At 40.4% G+C, this 15,524-nt stretch overlaps 1 protein-coding gene across 1 annotated transcript in view; it reads right to left on the reverse strand.

Annotated features, from left to right (window-relative positions):
* The window catches only part of LOC308252225 (putative ATP-dependent RNA helicase DDX60), a 116,509-nt gene extending 109,531 nt beyond the window's left edge, over positions 1-6,978 (reverse strand). Inside the window, exon 1 of the mRNA XM_080676506.1 lies at positions 6,792-6,978. The gene's annotated coding sequence lies outside the window, so the exon portion shown is untranslated. The remainder of the gene's footprint in view (positions 1-6,791) is intronic.
* Between the last annotated feature and the right edge of the window lie 8,546 nt (positions 6,979-15,524).

Raw genomic sequence — 15,524 nt, forward strand, 5'->3', positions numbered from 1 at the left:
GAACGTAGATGCCAAAATCCTCAACAAAATTCTAGCAAATCGGATCCAGCAGTACATCAGAAAGATCATACACCATGACCAAGTAGGTTTTATCCCAGGAATGCAAGGATGGTACAATATCTGAAAATCAATAAATGTGATACATCACATAAACAAATTGAGAGATAAAAATCACATAGTCATATCAATTGATGCAGAAAAAGCATTTGACAAAATCCAACACCCTTTCTTGATAAAAACTCTCAACAAAGTGGGAATAGAGGGATCATACCTCAACATAATAAAAGCTATATATGATAAACCCACAGCTAACATCATACTCAATGGGCAAAAACTAAAACCATTTCCCCTAAGAACAGGAACAAGACAAGGATGCCCACTCTCACCACTCCTGTTTGACATAGTACTGGAAGTATTAGCCATTGCAATTAGACAAGAAGAAGAAATAAAAGGCATCCAAATTGGAAAAGAAGAAGTAAAGCTGTCCTTATTTGCAGATGACATGATATTGTACATAAAAAACCCGAAAGACTCCATCAAAAAATTAACAGACTTAATAAATGAATTCGGCAATGTAGCAGGATACAAAATTAACGCCAAGAAATCTATGGCATTTCTATACACCAATAGTGAACATACAGAAAGAGAGACTAAAAAAGCAATCCCATTTACCATCGCACCAAAAAAATTATGATACCTAGGAATAAACTTAACTAAAGAGGTAAAAGACCTATATGCAGAAAACTACAGGACACTGAAAAAAGAGATAGAGGAAGATGTAAACAGATGGAAGAACATACCATGTTCATGGATTGGTAGAATCAACATCATTAAAATGTCCATACTACCCAAAGCAATCTATAGATTCAATGCACTCCCCATTAAAATACCAACGGCATATTTCACAGACCTAGAAAGAACTCTCCAAAATTCATCTGGAATAAAAAAAGACCCCGAATAGCCACAGCAATCCTGAGAAAGAAGAATAAAGTAGGAGGGATCTCAATACCAGATTTCAAGCTGTATTACAAAGCCACTGTTCTCAAAACAGCCTGGTACTGGCACAAGAACAGACATATAGATCAATGGAATAGAATAGAGAATCCATATATCGACCCAAACCACTATATGTAATTAATATTTGACAAAGGAGGCATGAGCATACAATGGAGTCAAGACAGTCTCTTCAATAAATGGTGTTGGGAAAATTGGACAGATAATTGCAAAAAAATAAAACTAGATCATCAGCTTACACCATACACAAAAGTAAACTCAAAATGGATACAGGACTTAAACATAAGACGGGAAACCATAAAAATACTAGAGGAATCCACAGGCAGCAAAATCTCAGAAATATGCTGAAAGAACTTCTTCACTGATACTGCCCCTAGGGCAATGGAAGCCAAAGAGAAAATAAACAAATGGGACTACATCAAAATAAAAAGCTTTTGCACAGCAAAGGAGACCATCAACAAAACAACAAGAAACCCCACTGTATGGGAGAACATATTTGCAAATGTTATCACTGATAAAGGTTTAATTTCCAACATCCACAGGCAGCTTATACAACTTAATAAAAGGAAGATAAATGATCCAATTAAAAAATGGGCAATGGACCTTCTTTTGAAAGAAGACGGAAGGAAGGCCAAGAGACACATGAAAACATGCTCAAAGTCACTAATTATCCAAGAGATGCAAATCAAAACGACAATGGGGTACCATCTCACACCTGTCAGAATGGCAATCATCAACAAATCAACAAACGACAAGTGTTGGCAAGGATGTGGAGAAAAAGGAACCCTCGTGCACTGCTGGTGGGAATGCAGACTGGTGCAGCCACTGTGGAGAACAGTATGGAGTTTTCCTCAAAAAACTGAAAATGGAACTCCCATTTGACCCAGTAATCCCACTCCTAGGAATATATCCTAAGAAACTAGAAACACCAATCAGAAAGGATATATGCACCCCTATGTTCATAGCAGCACAATTTACAATAGCTAAGATTTGGAAACAGCCTAGTTGCCCATCAGCAGATGACTGGATCAGAAAACTATGGTACATCTACAAAATGGAATACTATGCTGCCATAAAAAAGAAGGAATTCTTACCATTTGTAGCAACCTGAATGGAATTAGAGAACATTATGCTAAGTGAAATAAGCCAGTCAATGAAAGAAAAATACCACATGATCTCACTCATTTGTGGATATAAAAAACATTAAAAACTGATGAACAAAAAGATAGATACAGAGGCACTAAAGCATCAAAGAGACTGTCAAATTACAGCAGGAAGGTTAGGGAGAGGTGGGGGAAATAAGAGATCAACTGAAGGACTTACATGCATGCATATAAGAATAACCAACGGATGCAAAACATTGGGGGGTGAGGGCATATATGGGAGTGGGGTGGGGGGGGCAATGGTAAGATATGTACACATATAATATCATAAAAAAAAGAGCAAAAAAAATAAAAATAAAAAAGAACTAATAACATGGGACTAAATGAACTGATAAGAATTATAATAATTTTATTATTTTTATATGCAATATTACTATTTTTTTTATCTTTGCTTATCTATCCTAAGATACCTATGACCTACAGCAATTTGGTAAATTAGACATTTGTAAATAAAATTAAAACATTTATTTTAAAAATATATTTTCCTTCCTACCTGATACCTCTAAAATTTCAGGTAATCTTAATGTGTGAACAAATTTAGAGATGTTGACTCTTGGATTCATGTTTCCCAATTTATTATTTTTTTTTTAATCCAGACCTGAGGATATTTTTCCATTAATTTTTAGAGAGAGTGGAAGGGAGGGAGAGACACACAGAGAGAGAGAGAGAAACATTGATGTGAGAAAAACATTGATGTGAGAGACACACATCAATTGGTTGCCTTCTGCACACCAGGACCAGGGGTGGAGATTGAGCCTGCAACCCAGGTACATGCCCTTGACCAGAATGGAACTTGGGACCCTTAAGTCCTCAGGCCGAGACTCTATCCACTGAGCAAAACCAGCTAGGGCATGTTTCCCAATTTAAAGAAATTGCTTACATCTAATTTGATTGCTCAACCAATATAAGATTTGAAATTTTAAAATTACTTGGAAATGAAGCACATGACAGCTGTTGTGAACAACTAACTCAAGATTCCAGACTAGACCTGTATCACGTATTATCTTCATATCTCTCATATTACCTTACTTTAACTCCTTCATATCTGATAAATAAAATGAGGACAAGCACACATTTTAAGAATTATTGTTTTCTTTTTTTCCCCTTAATTTTTGAGTAGGAAAATAACTCAACATTGGACATCATCTTTTTGTTGCTGTTGTTGTTAAACCTCACCTGATGATATTTTTCCCATTCGTTTTCAGAGAGTGGAAGAAAGGGAGCGGGGAGAGAGAAAGAGAAACATTCATGTGAGAGAGATACATTGACTGGTTGCCTTCTGAACACGCTCCCACCAGGGGTGGGGAGTGAACCCACATAACCCAGGTACCTGCCCTTGACCAGGAATTATAAAAATGTTTGCTATTATAAAACTTTGTTTGCATATAGCTCGATGGTATAGGCACACTCAGATAAGGGTTGCCTAGTGTTCTGAAATGACTACTCAGTCCTATGAGACTTCAGATGAGAAACTTCAAGGAACTACAGAAAATGTTTGCCCTTAAAGAAATATGATGGAAAAGCCTTCCTTTTTCTCTGGTGCTCTTAACTGCTCAAATGTGACCTAAGGTTCCAAAGAAAAAGAAAACCACTTCTCTGCTACATGGGACATGCCATACCAGGAATGAGCCTTCCTGGTGATAAGGAACCAACAATGACATGACATACTCAAAATGAGCCACCTGACAACCAAGAACCAATGCCGCCTTAAATAACCGACCAAAGCTGTTTTCTAAGGGATCGGTGATACTTTGAAGGAAATGTCTTAATCAAAGGGAGTGTGGGGGATGTAAAAGAATAATGAATGGAGCTGGAGCTGCCATGCCAGAGGAACTGCTTTGCACATCTTATACCTCAAACCTCTGGAATGTGAAAACAGGGCAAACGAAAGCTTTAGACTGGGCCTAAAGCAGCACTGTGTCCCAAAGAACTTTTTACAAAGATAATAAGAAAGCAGACATTATGACTATCAGACTAAAATGTTTAGATTGTTTGGAATTAGAGCCACTATGTATGTCATCTGCACCAACAGAAATGCCACTCTTCTATTGATGTAATTGTTCCTCTTTCCTTTCTCATTAATACCTTTGCCTTTGTTTCCTAATCAGAACATAATTTGGGAATATCAATTCTTCCCAAATAGCTCTTCTTATTGATCTCAAATAAATGCTTATTTCCTCGCACTTTGGAACAATATCTTTAGTTTAACGGTTAACAATATCTATTTCAAATGGTTGCTTTAATGATCTAGGACTATATTTCCCAGCCAAACATATAGACTGTTTCTACAATGATTAATATGTACATAATCATAATTTTGTAACTACTATTTACTGGTTTTCCATATTTCATTCAACATAGAAACAAATCACAAGAAGTTAGGAAAGGGATGAATAGTAGAAAAAGAAGACTATATACTAAATTCCTCATTTTTATTGCAAAATATCTGTAAATAGCATCCTAAGTTAATATATCAAAAAATAAGGATTTCTGATATCAAGAAGTTACCCTGCCTTTCATATAAGTATCACACCATTGGGTCATCAACTAATATAAGTGGGAAGTTTCATTTTTAGTAGCTGGAGGTAACCCAGAAAATACAGAGATAGAATGATGGAATATCATAATTTTACAACTCATAATGAATTAATAGATCTTAGTATTTTCAGGTGATAGCAGAAAAATATAGAGGCAAATATCTGCTTCCATATAGAACTGCTCCATTATTGAAATACTCTAGAAAATAAATAAATTCATACATACATACATAAACAAACCTGAATTTGATCAAAGCTCTAGTAGCAACCACAAAACATTTAGAAGACAAGGCATGTTAAATGATATCTAGAAGACTCTATAAGACTGGATGAGGGAGGAACCCACTTATTAACAAATAAATTACAAGAGGATGAAAGAGATTATATCAAATTTAGAGACTTATCCAATCACAGCAGTGTCAGCACCTTATCTGAATTCTGATTTAAAGAATTTTAAAAAGGAGAGAAGGCTAGAGGGAAAAAAGAGAGTGAAATTATGCATTATGTATTGGGGGTGGGGAGGATGGCCCAATCTGGACAAGAAGGCGTGGGAAATGGTGAAGCCATCTGATGGAAGGGGTCAAGTTCTTGAAACACTGTCTGGAGAAGAGCTGATCAGCAATGGGCCAAATTTTAAGATGGGCTCCATGACTCCAGCCTCCAGCTACCCTGGTCTACATGCCCAAATAGTACCCTCTCCTGAGTGTGGTCAGGACCTGTGAATTTAATGGGCTAGCCTCTCTCATGATTAGCTTACATTATGTAAAACTCTTATCAGAGTACACGGGGAGAGAATCTCCTGCTGGCTTAGAAGAGATAAACCACCATGTTGTGAGGGGAGAGAATCTCCTGCTGGCTTAGAAGAGATAAATCACCATGTTGTGAGAGGGCCACGTGGCTAGGACCTGAGGGTGGAATCTAAAGGTTGAGAGTAATCCCCAGCCAACAGCTTGCAAGGAAAACAGGGAACCCCAATCCCACAGCTGTAAGGACTTGGATTCTTCCAACAACATGAATGAGCGCCCAGAGCCTTGATGAGATGGCAGCCCCAGCAGACACCTCCATTTCAACCTGGAGAGGTGCTGGGTAAAAGATTCAGTTCAGCCCAGCCTGTGTGGCTTAGTGGCTGAGCATCCATCTATGAACCAGGAGGTCACCATTCCATTCCTGGTCAGGGCACATGCCCGGGTTGGGGCTCAATCCCCAGTGTGGGGTGTGCAGGAGGCAGCCCATCATTGATTCTCTCTCATCACTGATGTTTCTCTCCCTCCCTCTTCCTTCTTATCTGAAATAAATAAAAAAAGATATATTAAGAAAAAAGACTCGGTTACCCCATGCCAGGACTTCTAATCCATGGAAACTATAAAATAATAAATTTCTATTGACTTCAACCACTAAATTTGTGATCATTTGTAATGCAGCAATAGAAAACTAATACATGCCCCTTGACCATGAATACATCCTTTTAACTTTTATATAAGAAATAAATTGTTATTATGTTAAGCCACTGAAATTTAAGGGTGCACAGGCGTCACCTGGGAGATTTTATTAAAATGTAGATTCTAATTCTGCAAGTTTGGAGTTGGGCCTGCCTGAGATTCTGCACAGAGGACGAGGCTGCTTGCTGCTGCAGATGTCCAGGGTTTTGTTTTGGGCTGTACTAAGAAGTGACATCACATGGTGTCCTCAATTCCTCCATCCCAGCACCGTTTCTTAGAAGAGAACCCTTTAAATGCCTGATACTCTCCCCTCTTCTTCAGACCTCTGCGCCCATCATCCTTTCCTCTGCTTCTCTCCCATGCCTTGCATCCCAAGCCAGCAAAGCCAGTCGGCCACCGCCTTGGGGAGCCCATTGGCATCAACACCTCCCTGCACCCGCGCCAGTGCGCGCGCCCGCCGGAGCGGGGCTCCCGGACCACCTCACCCTTTGATCGGAGACCCAGGACCCCCGCGAGACATCTCTGCTCCAGGCCCCTTCCCAGGGACATTCCTTGAAACACACACCACCTCCAGCCCTACGTGGCCCCCACCCCTACCCCTACCCCCACCCCCACCCCCGGTACCACCCGTTCCTCACCCCGGACCCAGGACTGGGAAACCGGGACCTGCTGCTGGGTCCAAAGAGCCGCTGGTTAGCGCGTCCTGCGGAAAGAAAGAGAGTGATAGAGAGGGGACCGTAGACTGAGCTCCAAAGAAGCTCAGGGCTTTGAGCTGAGTGGAGCCACCTACGCCACTCCTTTAACAACTATGGAGTGAGTTTCGCTTTCCTTTCTCACTTCAGAGGCATTTAAGTTTCGTTTTTCAGCATCAGGAATCCGGAGATGAGAGTGGGTTTTAGCGTGTTTCCCTTTGAACTGAGCCGTGTGAAAGAAAGCAGAGGCAAAATGCATTCTTCGGAATTTATACATAAATATAGGGAAAGGAGACAGACAAAGCTGGGACATCTAAGCAAGGTAAAATCCAGTAAAGGTGGAATTTGGAAAAGATGAAATAAAAGACACTGGAATCTGAAATTCCACCGTCAGAGGTGGGGTCTTGCTGCTCCACCTTGACCCAGAAAGAAAAGCAAAAACAGTGCATAAGAATACATGAACTTGAAGCATCTATTATGAGAAGCTGATGATTACTGTTCTGTGTGAGCTATATTGGGAACTTTCATGGGCCAAGAAACACCATTAAAAAATAAATTGAAAATGCAACATGCTTACTTTTACTTCTGTCTTAATCGATGTAATTTTCGCTTAATGTCTGCCTGTTGATGGTTGCAATTTGCGTTTCAACACTAGCCTCTCTTTCGAGTGTCCTAAATTTCATGAATGCTATAAATATACAAATACATGAGAATTCCAGCAAGTGGGAGGTGGGGACAGCAGTGAGTTTTGAGTATTTTAGCAACAGTGGGAAGCCACAGCTGCTTTGTCTGCAGAAATGGTAAGCGCAGAGGTATAGGCACTGTTCCACAGGGAAAACAGAAGAGAGAGCGCAGTGAATGGCATACTTCCTGGTTCTAAATTGGTGAGTCACAATGCTTGGTTGTTGTTGTTGATTTTGTTGTTGTTAATCCTCATTGGAGGATTTTTTCCCATTGATTTTGAGAGAGGGAGACGGGGAGAGAGAGAGAGATCAATGTGAGAGAGACACATGGATTGGTTGCCTCCTATATGCACTGGAACCTCCAACCTGTCTGAGATGGAACCTCAGGTACGTGCCCTCGCCCGGGAATGGAACCCATGGCCCTTCGGTGAGGTGGCTGATGTTCTAACCACTGCACACACCGGACAGGGCAGAGAGTCAAGTTGTTAAAATAAAAAGGTGGGGTTGGAGAGGGTGGCCATTTGTCACATCTATCAGGCTTTCATTTATCCATTTGCAAATTTGGGATGTTTGTTGATGATGACATTGAGAAAGAAAAGAAAGGAACTTAGAACTTGACACAGGGCTGGACTAAAGTTACACTACAGTATATTCATATCCGTCCCTCACGAACTTCTCTAATGCACTTGCCTGTGGTAAGCTGAATAATGCCCGCTCACCCCCTCCAGCCAAGAAGTCAGTGTCCTAATTCCTGGAATCTGTGAACATGTTAGCTTTCATAGCTAAAGGTACTTTGCAGAATAAACCAAATTCAGAATTTGAGATGAAGGGATGAGGATGGGCTGCCCAAGTGGACTCAAAGAGTCCTTATAAGAGGGAGGTGGGAGCAAAGGGTCAGGGAAGGCAATGTGATGACAGAAAGAGTCAGTGATGGAATGTGATGGCTTTGAAGATGGAGGCAGGGGCACAATGAAAGGAGGCAGGGAGGCAGGGTCTCTTGAAGCTGGCAGCGGCAAGGAAACGGATTCTCTTGTAGAGCCTCCAGAAGGAGCCAGCCCTGTTGACACCTTGACTTCAGTCCAGTGAGACTGATTTTGGGCATCTGACCTTCAGAATTGTAAAAGAATAAGTTTGTGTTGTTTTAAGCCAGAGTTTGTTATTAAGTGTAGCAATAGGAAACAAATGCACTATTGTGAATTAATAGAGCAAACTGATAACATATTTGCTAGCAGCAGATAATAAAAAGTAGCAATTTCATGATGGGTATGCTATTATTTTTGTCATTTTATAGATGAGACAAAGAAGGCTTAGAGGGATGACGTAACTAATGAATGCTGCTAAGATTCAAAACCTGATCTAACCCAAAGGTCTATCTATGATCTTTTCTATTACATGATCTCAGACAAATGTTTCATATTCTGTAACTGAAAGTCTTTCACAAATGGACAAATAGCCCTAGCTGATTTGGCTCAGAGGTTAGAGCATCGGCCCACTGACTGAATGGTTGAGGGTTTGTTTCCAGTCAAGCTCACGTACCTCGGTTGCAGGTTCAATCCCCAAACCAATCTGGGTGCGTGCAGGGGGCAACACAACCAAGCGATGTGTCTCTCTCACATCGATGTTCCTGTCTGTCTGTCTCTGCCCCTTCCTTCCGCTCTCTCTAAAAATCAATGAAAATAATATTATTGGATGAGGATGAACAACAAAAAAAAGGACACATAATTTTGTTTTGCTTTCTTTTTTAGTTAATTATTGGGATGTTATAGTTTAAATGTACATAATGCTTATATGTTTGTTTCAGTTTTTACTGAGAAGTGAAAACAATAAATAGTGACTCAATCTTTTCAATTGCTGACCCCAGTATATTTAACCAACACACAAAATCTCTAGTCTAGATTTTCTTTTCCATTTCAACAAATTACCCCCTGAGCATACCCTGGAGTTTGTCCAAATTTTTATCATCACAAACTCTATTTCTACTTTTCAGACTCCTTCCTTTTACTTCCTGCACTTCAGCCTCTTGGGACTCCTGAATGTTTTTCTTATCAGAGTGACAGCCATGAGTCAACAATTCAACTTTTCCCTAAATAACATGTTCAACTACTTGAGCCTTAGACTGTCCTCTATCTTTTCTTTTTCTTTATCTTTTTTTTTTTTTTTTTTTTTTGCCTCGGAACACAGAGAAATGACCCAGTTTGTGTCCTATCAAACTATTTACAAATACATCTCATGCCTTTTTTTGTTTTCCCCCAAGCTTTGGGAACATTTTCCAATAATGGTTACAACCCTACAGAACTTTATATTTGCCTCAAGCTATTTCTAATAGAAGTTCTCTTTTTCAATTCTCTCTTAATTTTATGATAACTCCATATAACATCCTTACACAGAGTCTGGGAAGAATACACCAGGGGCCACCCACACCCAACATAACTAACACCCTATAATCTGCATTTGGCTCCTCCTCAAGCATCTCAGTCCATTATTCTTCAGTATGTTGTATCTTCAACTTCACCCTGTCAACTAGAATGTATTGTTTATTCCACTGAAAGACCCAAGTCACTTCCACTTTAAAAACACTAACAAATATGATCCCCTGCTCTATTTCATCCCTTCTCTTTTGGGCACAGTACCCTTTAGCGGTCTATGCCCGTGGTCTATACTTCTTCACCCTACTCCAAGCCCTCAGGCCCCTTTAGTCCAGATCTGCTCTGAAACTGTTCCGTCAAAGATCACCAATGATGGTCCAGGGATTGATGTCACCAAGCAATGCTTGTTTGGCCTATGATTTACTTACTTCTTTCTCTGAAATATTTGAAATAATTTTAACTCTTTTCCAACCAGTCTCTTCTCCCTTTTTTTCTTCTTTAAATCTATTTCCCTTCCTACTTCCTCTATCCGCATTAATGGAACCATCACATAACAACTGATGATTTAGAAACCTGGTAACCATTTTTTCATCTCCCTTAAATCCCAGTGAACTTGAATTCCTAACACTTATGGAATCTAGAATCTCTTCTCCCTCCCATTTTTAAAGGCTGGAGCAAGTGTCACCATTTTCCATCCAGATTCCTGAAGCAGCCTATTCCCTTCCTGACTCCAGCCTGTCCCTTTATTTCATTGTCCACTCTGCTGTCAGTTACCTTTTAGCATATAAAACTGAGCACATCAAGTCCCTGTTAAAAGACACTTCGACATTTCCTCTAATTTACCTATTAGCATTTCCTCTCTTTTTAGAACCCTCTAACTATCTGATATGCCTCCTTACATCCCATTGTGAGGGAGTGATTCCTGCCCTATAGTTATGGAGACGGCCAAACACAGGACACCTGATGGTGGACAGATGTGATTCACAGCACTTTATTAGCCACATACACTCACAGCCCAGAGCAGGAGGAGCCCAAACACCATATAGGACCACACAGGGCTTTACCTCAGGAGCCAAGTGAACAAGGTGGAACTGTGGGAGGCAGACTGTACTAACTAGAAGGTGGGGTGACTCCGGGACTGAGCAGGATGACTACAGATTTCATCACCGTATTTAGGATGGTGCACAACTGAAAATTCATGAATTGTTTATTTCTGGAATTCTCTTTTTAAATTTTTGGACCACAGTTGACCATGGGTAACTAAAATCACAGAAAGTGAAACCGCAGAAAAGGGGAGACTACTGTACTGGTCATTTATATAATAGCAAATTACTTAGCCAATAGGATGGAGCCAATAATTTTAACAACGTTGAGTATTGGATATGAGGGCCTTAATGGGCCCCACAGTATTAAGGTTGTGATAATGCACTGTGAGAAGCCATTCACTCATTTCAGGTTTAGGAACATGCCGAATTGGACTGTTAAATGAGGAAGCAGTAAGGATAATCACCCCTTAATGCATTAGGTCATATGTAATTAGGCCTTACGGTTAAATTCCTGATAATTATTTGTCAAGAGTGTAGCAATCTAATGCTATATTGTTTTGACTGTGACAGTTGTTTCAGAAGCTTACTCGACATGTAACTTTGTAAGGAATTTCAATATGACTTATTTTTTTCCAGACATAATAGACTTTTTTTTAAAGCCAAGATTGCTGCATGCTTTCTAAAAAATATAATACCAACATCTTTCATTGCAAAAAGAGTTCATTTTCTACTAAATTTGCTTAGGTTTGAATTCTATGATCGTAACCACAGTATTAAATTTATAAATCATAAGTAAACATGTGGTAATACATTTATATGAATACCCATGAAAAAGAAATTATGTCAGCAATAATTTACTTATCTCTTCCTCCTGCAGAAACAAATAAAATATTCAAACAAAAATCACAGATGCACAAGGGAGGGGGAGGCAGAGGTAGGTGGAGATGGGCAAAAGGAGGAAATAGGGGGGTACCTGCAATAACATCAACATTAAGAATATTTAATGAAATGTCATTGTGGGACAACACTTAATGAAATACTACCTAATTATTCATCAACCAAAGTGACAATAAAAAATTTCAAAGATGCAGGTGTAAAGTTAAAATGAGCACACTGGGTCTGTGATATTTCTGCCATGGGCTTTTCAACACCTGTCGATTAGTCAATGAGAGGAAATGTAGGGGGCTGAAGATAAGCCAGTTCTGTGAAAATTCTTTCTCAAAATAGTGCCGAGCAAATTGTTAGTCCAACAGAAGTAGACAGTGACCAGACCTCAGATTTTGTGTGACAGAGCAACTGTCTTCAACGGCTGACATTTTAAAAATACTTAAATCCCACTTTGGTCCAACAGCTGATTTCCTCCCTTACCATACTCTTCCCTCCTTTCTGTTTTCCCAGAGAGTGACAGCACACCGTTCGCATTAGACTTCCTTTTTCCTCTGATAAACAGCTTCTGGAATTGTTACACAGCTGCTCCTACTTGTCTGGCAGTGACCACTCCACTTGCAACTTTAACATTTCCTCACGGAAACCAAGATGGCGGCATAGGTAAACACCTAAACTGCTGCCTCGCACAACAATTTCAAAAATACAACTAAAAGACAAAAAGGACATCATCCAGACCCACAGGAAGGCTAGCTGAGTGGAAATTCTACAACTAGAAGGGAAGAGAAAAGCACAATGAGACTCAGAGGAGCTGCAGGAGGCAGAGGTACTGAGACACGCGTGGAGAGAACTGGCAACTGAGTGCACGGCTGGCTTTCTCAAGCAGGAGGGAAACAAAAGCTCACTCAGTTCCGGGCGAGACTCTGGGGACCCAGACTCATTCGGGGAGAAACTGGACTGTCTGGCAGCAGGCGGAACTCAAGGGTGGCTTTCGCTCAGAGGTCCTTGCAGCGATTACCAAGGGACACTGAGACACAGGGGCCTATTAGGGCAGGGCTGACAGGAAACCAATGCGGTCTGCTCTGCACTGAGACTCTGCCCATTCAAGCTGAGCACAGAGGCTTTTGCAAGTCTTGTCTCATAAGGGTGTCTCCAGCACAGAAGTTCTCCCAGGCTAGACACAGCTGATCCTCACAGCCAATTGGCCTGGAGGTCAATTCCTCCCAGTGATACCAACAACAATCAAGGCTTAACTACAACAAGACTGTGCACACAGCCCACAAAGGGGTGTACCAAGAGTGTCCACCTCAGGTAACTGGGGAGGCTGAGCCACTGGGCCCTATAGGACACCTAGCACACAAAGCCACTCTATCAACTCAGGGAAGCAGCCAAAATGCGGAGACAAAGAAAAAGATCACAAATGAAAGAAATGGAGGAAAGCAAACGACTAGATATAGAGTTCAAAACCACGGTTATAAGGTTTTTCAATAATTTTCTAGAAAAGGCCAATAAATTTAGCAAGACCCGAGAGGATATGAAAAAGGACCAACTAGAAATCAAGCATACACTGACTGAAATAAAAAATATTATACAGAGATCTAACAGCAGACTAGAGGATCACAAGAATCAAGTCAAAGATTTGAAATACAAAGAAGCAAAAAACACTCAACCGGAAAAGCAAAAAGAAAAAATCCAAAAATATGAAGATAGTGTAAGGAGCCTCTGAGTCAACTTCAAGCGTACCAACATCAGAATTATGGGGGTGCCAGAAGAAGAGAGAGAGCAAGATACTGAAAACCTATTTGAAGAAATAATGACTGAAAACTTCCCCCACCTGGTGAAAGAAATAGACTTAAAGTCCAGGAAGTGCAGAGAACCCCAAACAAAAGGAATCCAAAAAGGGCCACACCAAGACACATCATAATTAAAATGCCAAGAGCAAAAGACAAAGAGAGAATATTAAAAGCAGCAAGAGAAAAACAGTTAGTTACCTACAAGGGAGCACCTATACAACTGTCAGCAGATTTCTCAACAGAAACTATGCAGGCCAGATGGGAGTGGCAAGAAATATTCAAAGTGATGAATAGCAAGAACCTACAACCAAGATTACTCTACCCAGCAAAACTATCATTCCGAATTGAAAGGCAGATAAAGAGCTTCACAGATAAGAAAAAGCTAAAGGAGTTCATCACCACCAAACCAGTATTATGTGAAATGCTGAAAGGTATTCTTTAAGAAGAGGAAGAAGAAGAAAAAGGTAAAGATAAAAATTATGAACAACAAATACATATCTATCTGTTATGCCCAGATTTCGTGATCCCCAAAGACCACCAGGGAGCCGAGTCTGATGCAAAAGCAAAGAGCCTTTAATCGAGCTAGCTCGAGCTCAGTCCCACACACACACACCGGCACAGCGGCGAGGTGGAGAGAGAGCGAGCCCCAGACCCCAAACGCGCTGATTTATAGGGGGCCTGGGAGAGGTAGGAGGGGTGAGGTAGTGTGGCCTCCGCTGATTGGTTGGGGTCAGGTTGCACATGGGGGCAGGGCAAGGCTTACTTTCCCTTGCATTTCTATTGGCTAATTCAAAGGTGTGGGTTGGACTCTTGGAGAGGTTCTAGGGCGGGAACCTGACTCCACGAGGTGGAAGACATGGAACAAAAGGAACATGGAGTCTCCCTGCCCTTTCACTATCAACAAGTGAATCTAAAAATCAAGTGAATAAAAAAATCTGATGAACAGAATAAACTGGTAAATATAATAGAATCGGGGGCATAGAAAGGAAGTGAACTGACAATTCTCAGGGGAAGGGGTGTGGTGGTGCGAGAAGAGACTGGACAAAAATCGTACACCTATGGATGAGGACAGTGGGGATGGGTAAGGGCAGAGGGTGGGGTGGGAACCAGGTGGAGGGGAGCTATGGGGAGGGGGGGAAAGAGGAACAATTGTAATAATCTGAACAATAAAGATTTATTTTAAAAAAAAAACACATTCCCTCGCTAAGTATCTTTATGAAGCATGCAATGTAAAATACAAACTTTAAAAGAAATGAAAGGCCAGGAGTTTTGAGTTCGTTCAAATAAGTCTCAAAGCCATTTTTATTTTTATTTTCACTTCTTTTTTTTTATTGATTTCGAGAGGAAGGGATAGGGAGAGGGAGAGAGAGATAGAAACATCCATGATGAGAGAGAATCATTGATGGGCTGCCTCCTGCATGCCCCACGTTGGGGATCGAGCCCACAACCCGGGCATGTGTCCTGACCAGGAATGGAACCTTGACCTCCTGGTTCATAGGTTGAGGCTCAACCACTGAGTAACAGCAGCTGAGCTCAAAGCCATTTTTAGATATCCAATTACTGTGGTATATTGGTCTTTCTCCTCTAGTGACCAAATATTTAAAAAAATAAACTGTCTCATTCAGTCAAGCCTTTATTTCACTTTATATTAACTCAATTTAAAACTTTAAAATCTTCAGCCATAAAAAGGATGCTTACATTTTTAATAATTCATTCATATGATAAATACAAACGGTTTCTTCTTCTTTCCACTATCCTTTTATAGTGAGTTTTTTCTATGCTATTATAAACATCACTTTCTATGACCACTTTAACATTACATGTGTTCACTTAACCATTGGAGATTTAGGTTGTTACCAAATTTTGCTATTGTAAATAATGTTGTGGTAAACATGATATCATATAT

The sequence above is a fragment of the Plecotus auritus genome (assembly GCF_963455305.1).
Source record: "Plecotus auritus genome assembly, chromosome: 6".
In the NCBI taxonomy this organism is placed as follows: domain Eukaryota; kingdom Metazoa; phylum Chordata; class Mammalia; order Chiroptera; family Vespertilionidae; genus Plecotus; species Plecotus auritus.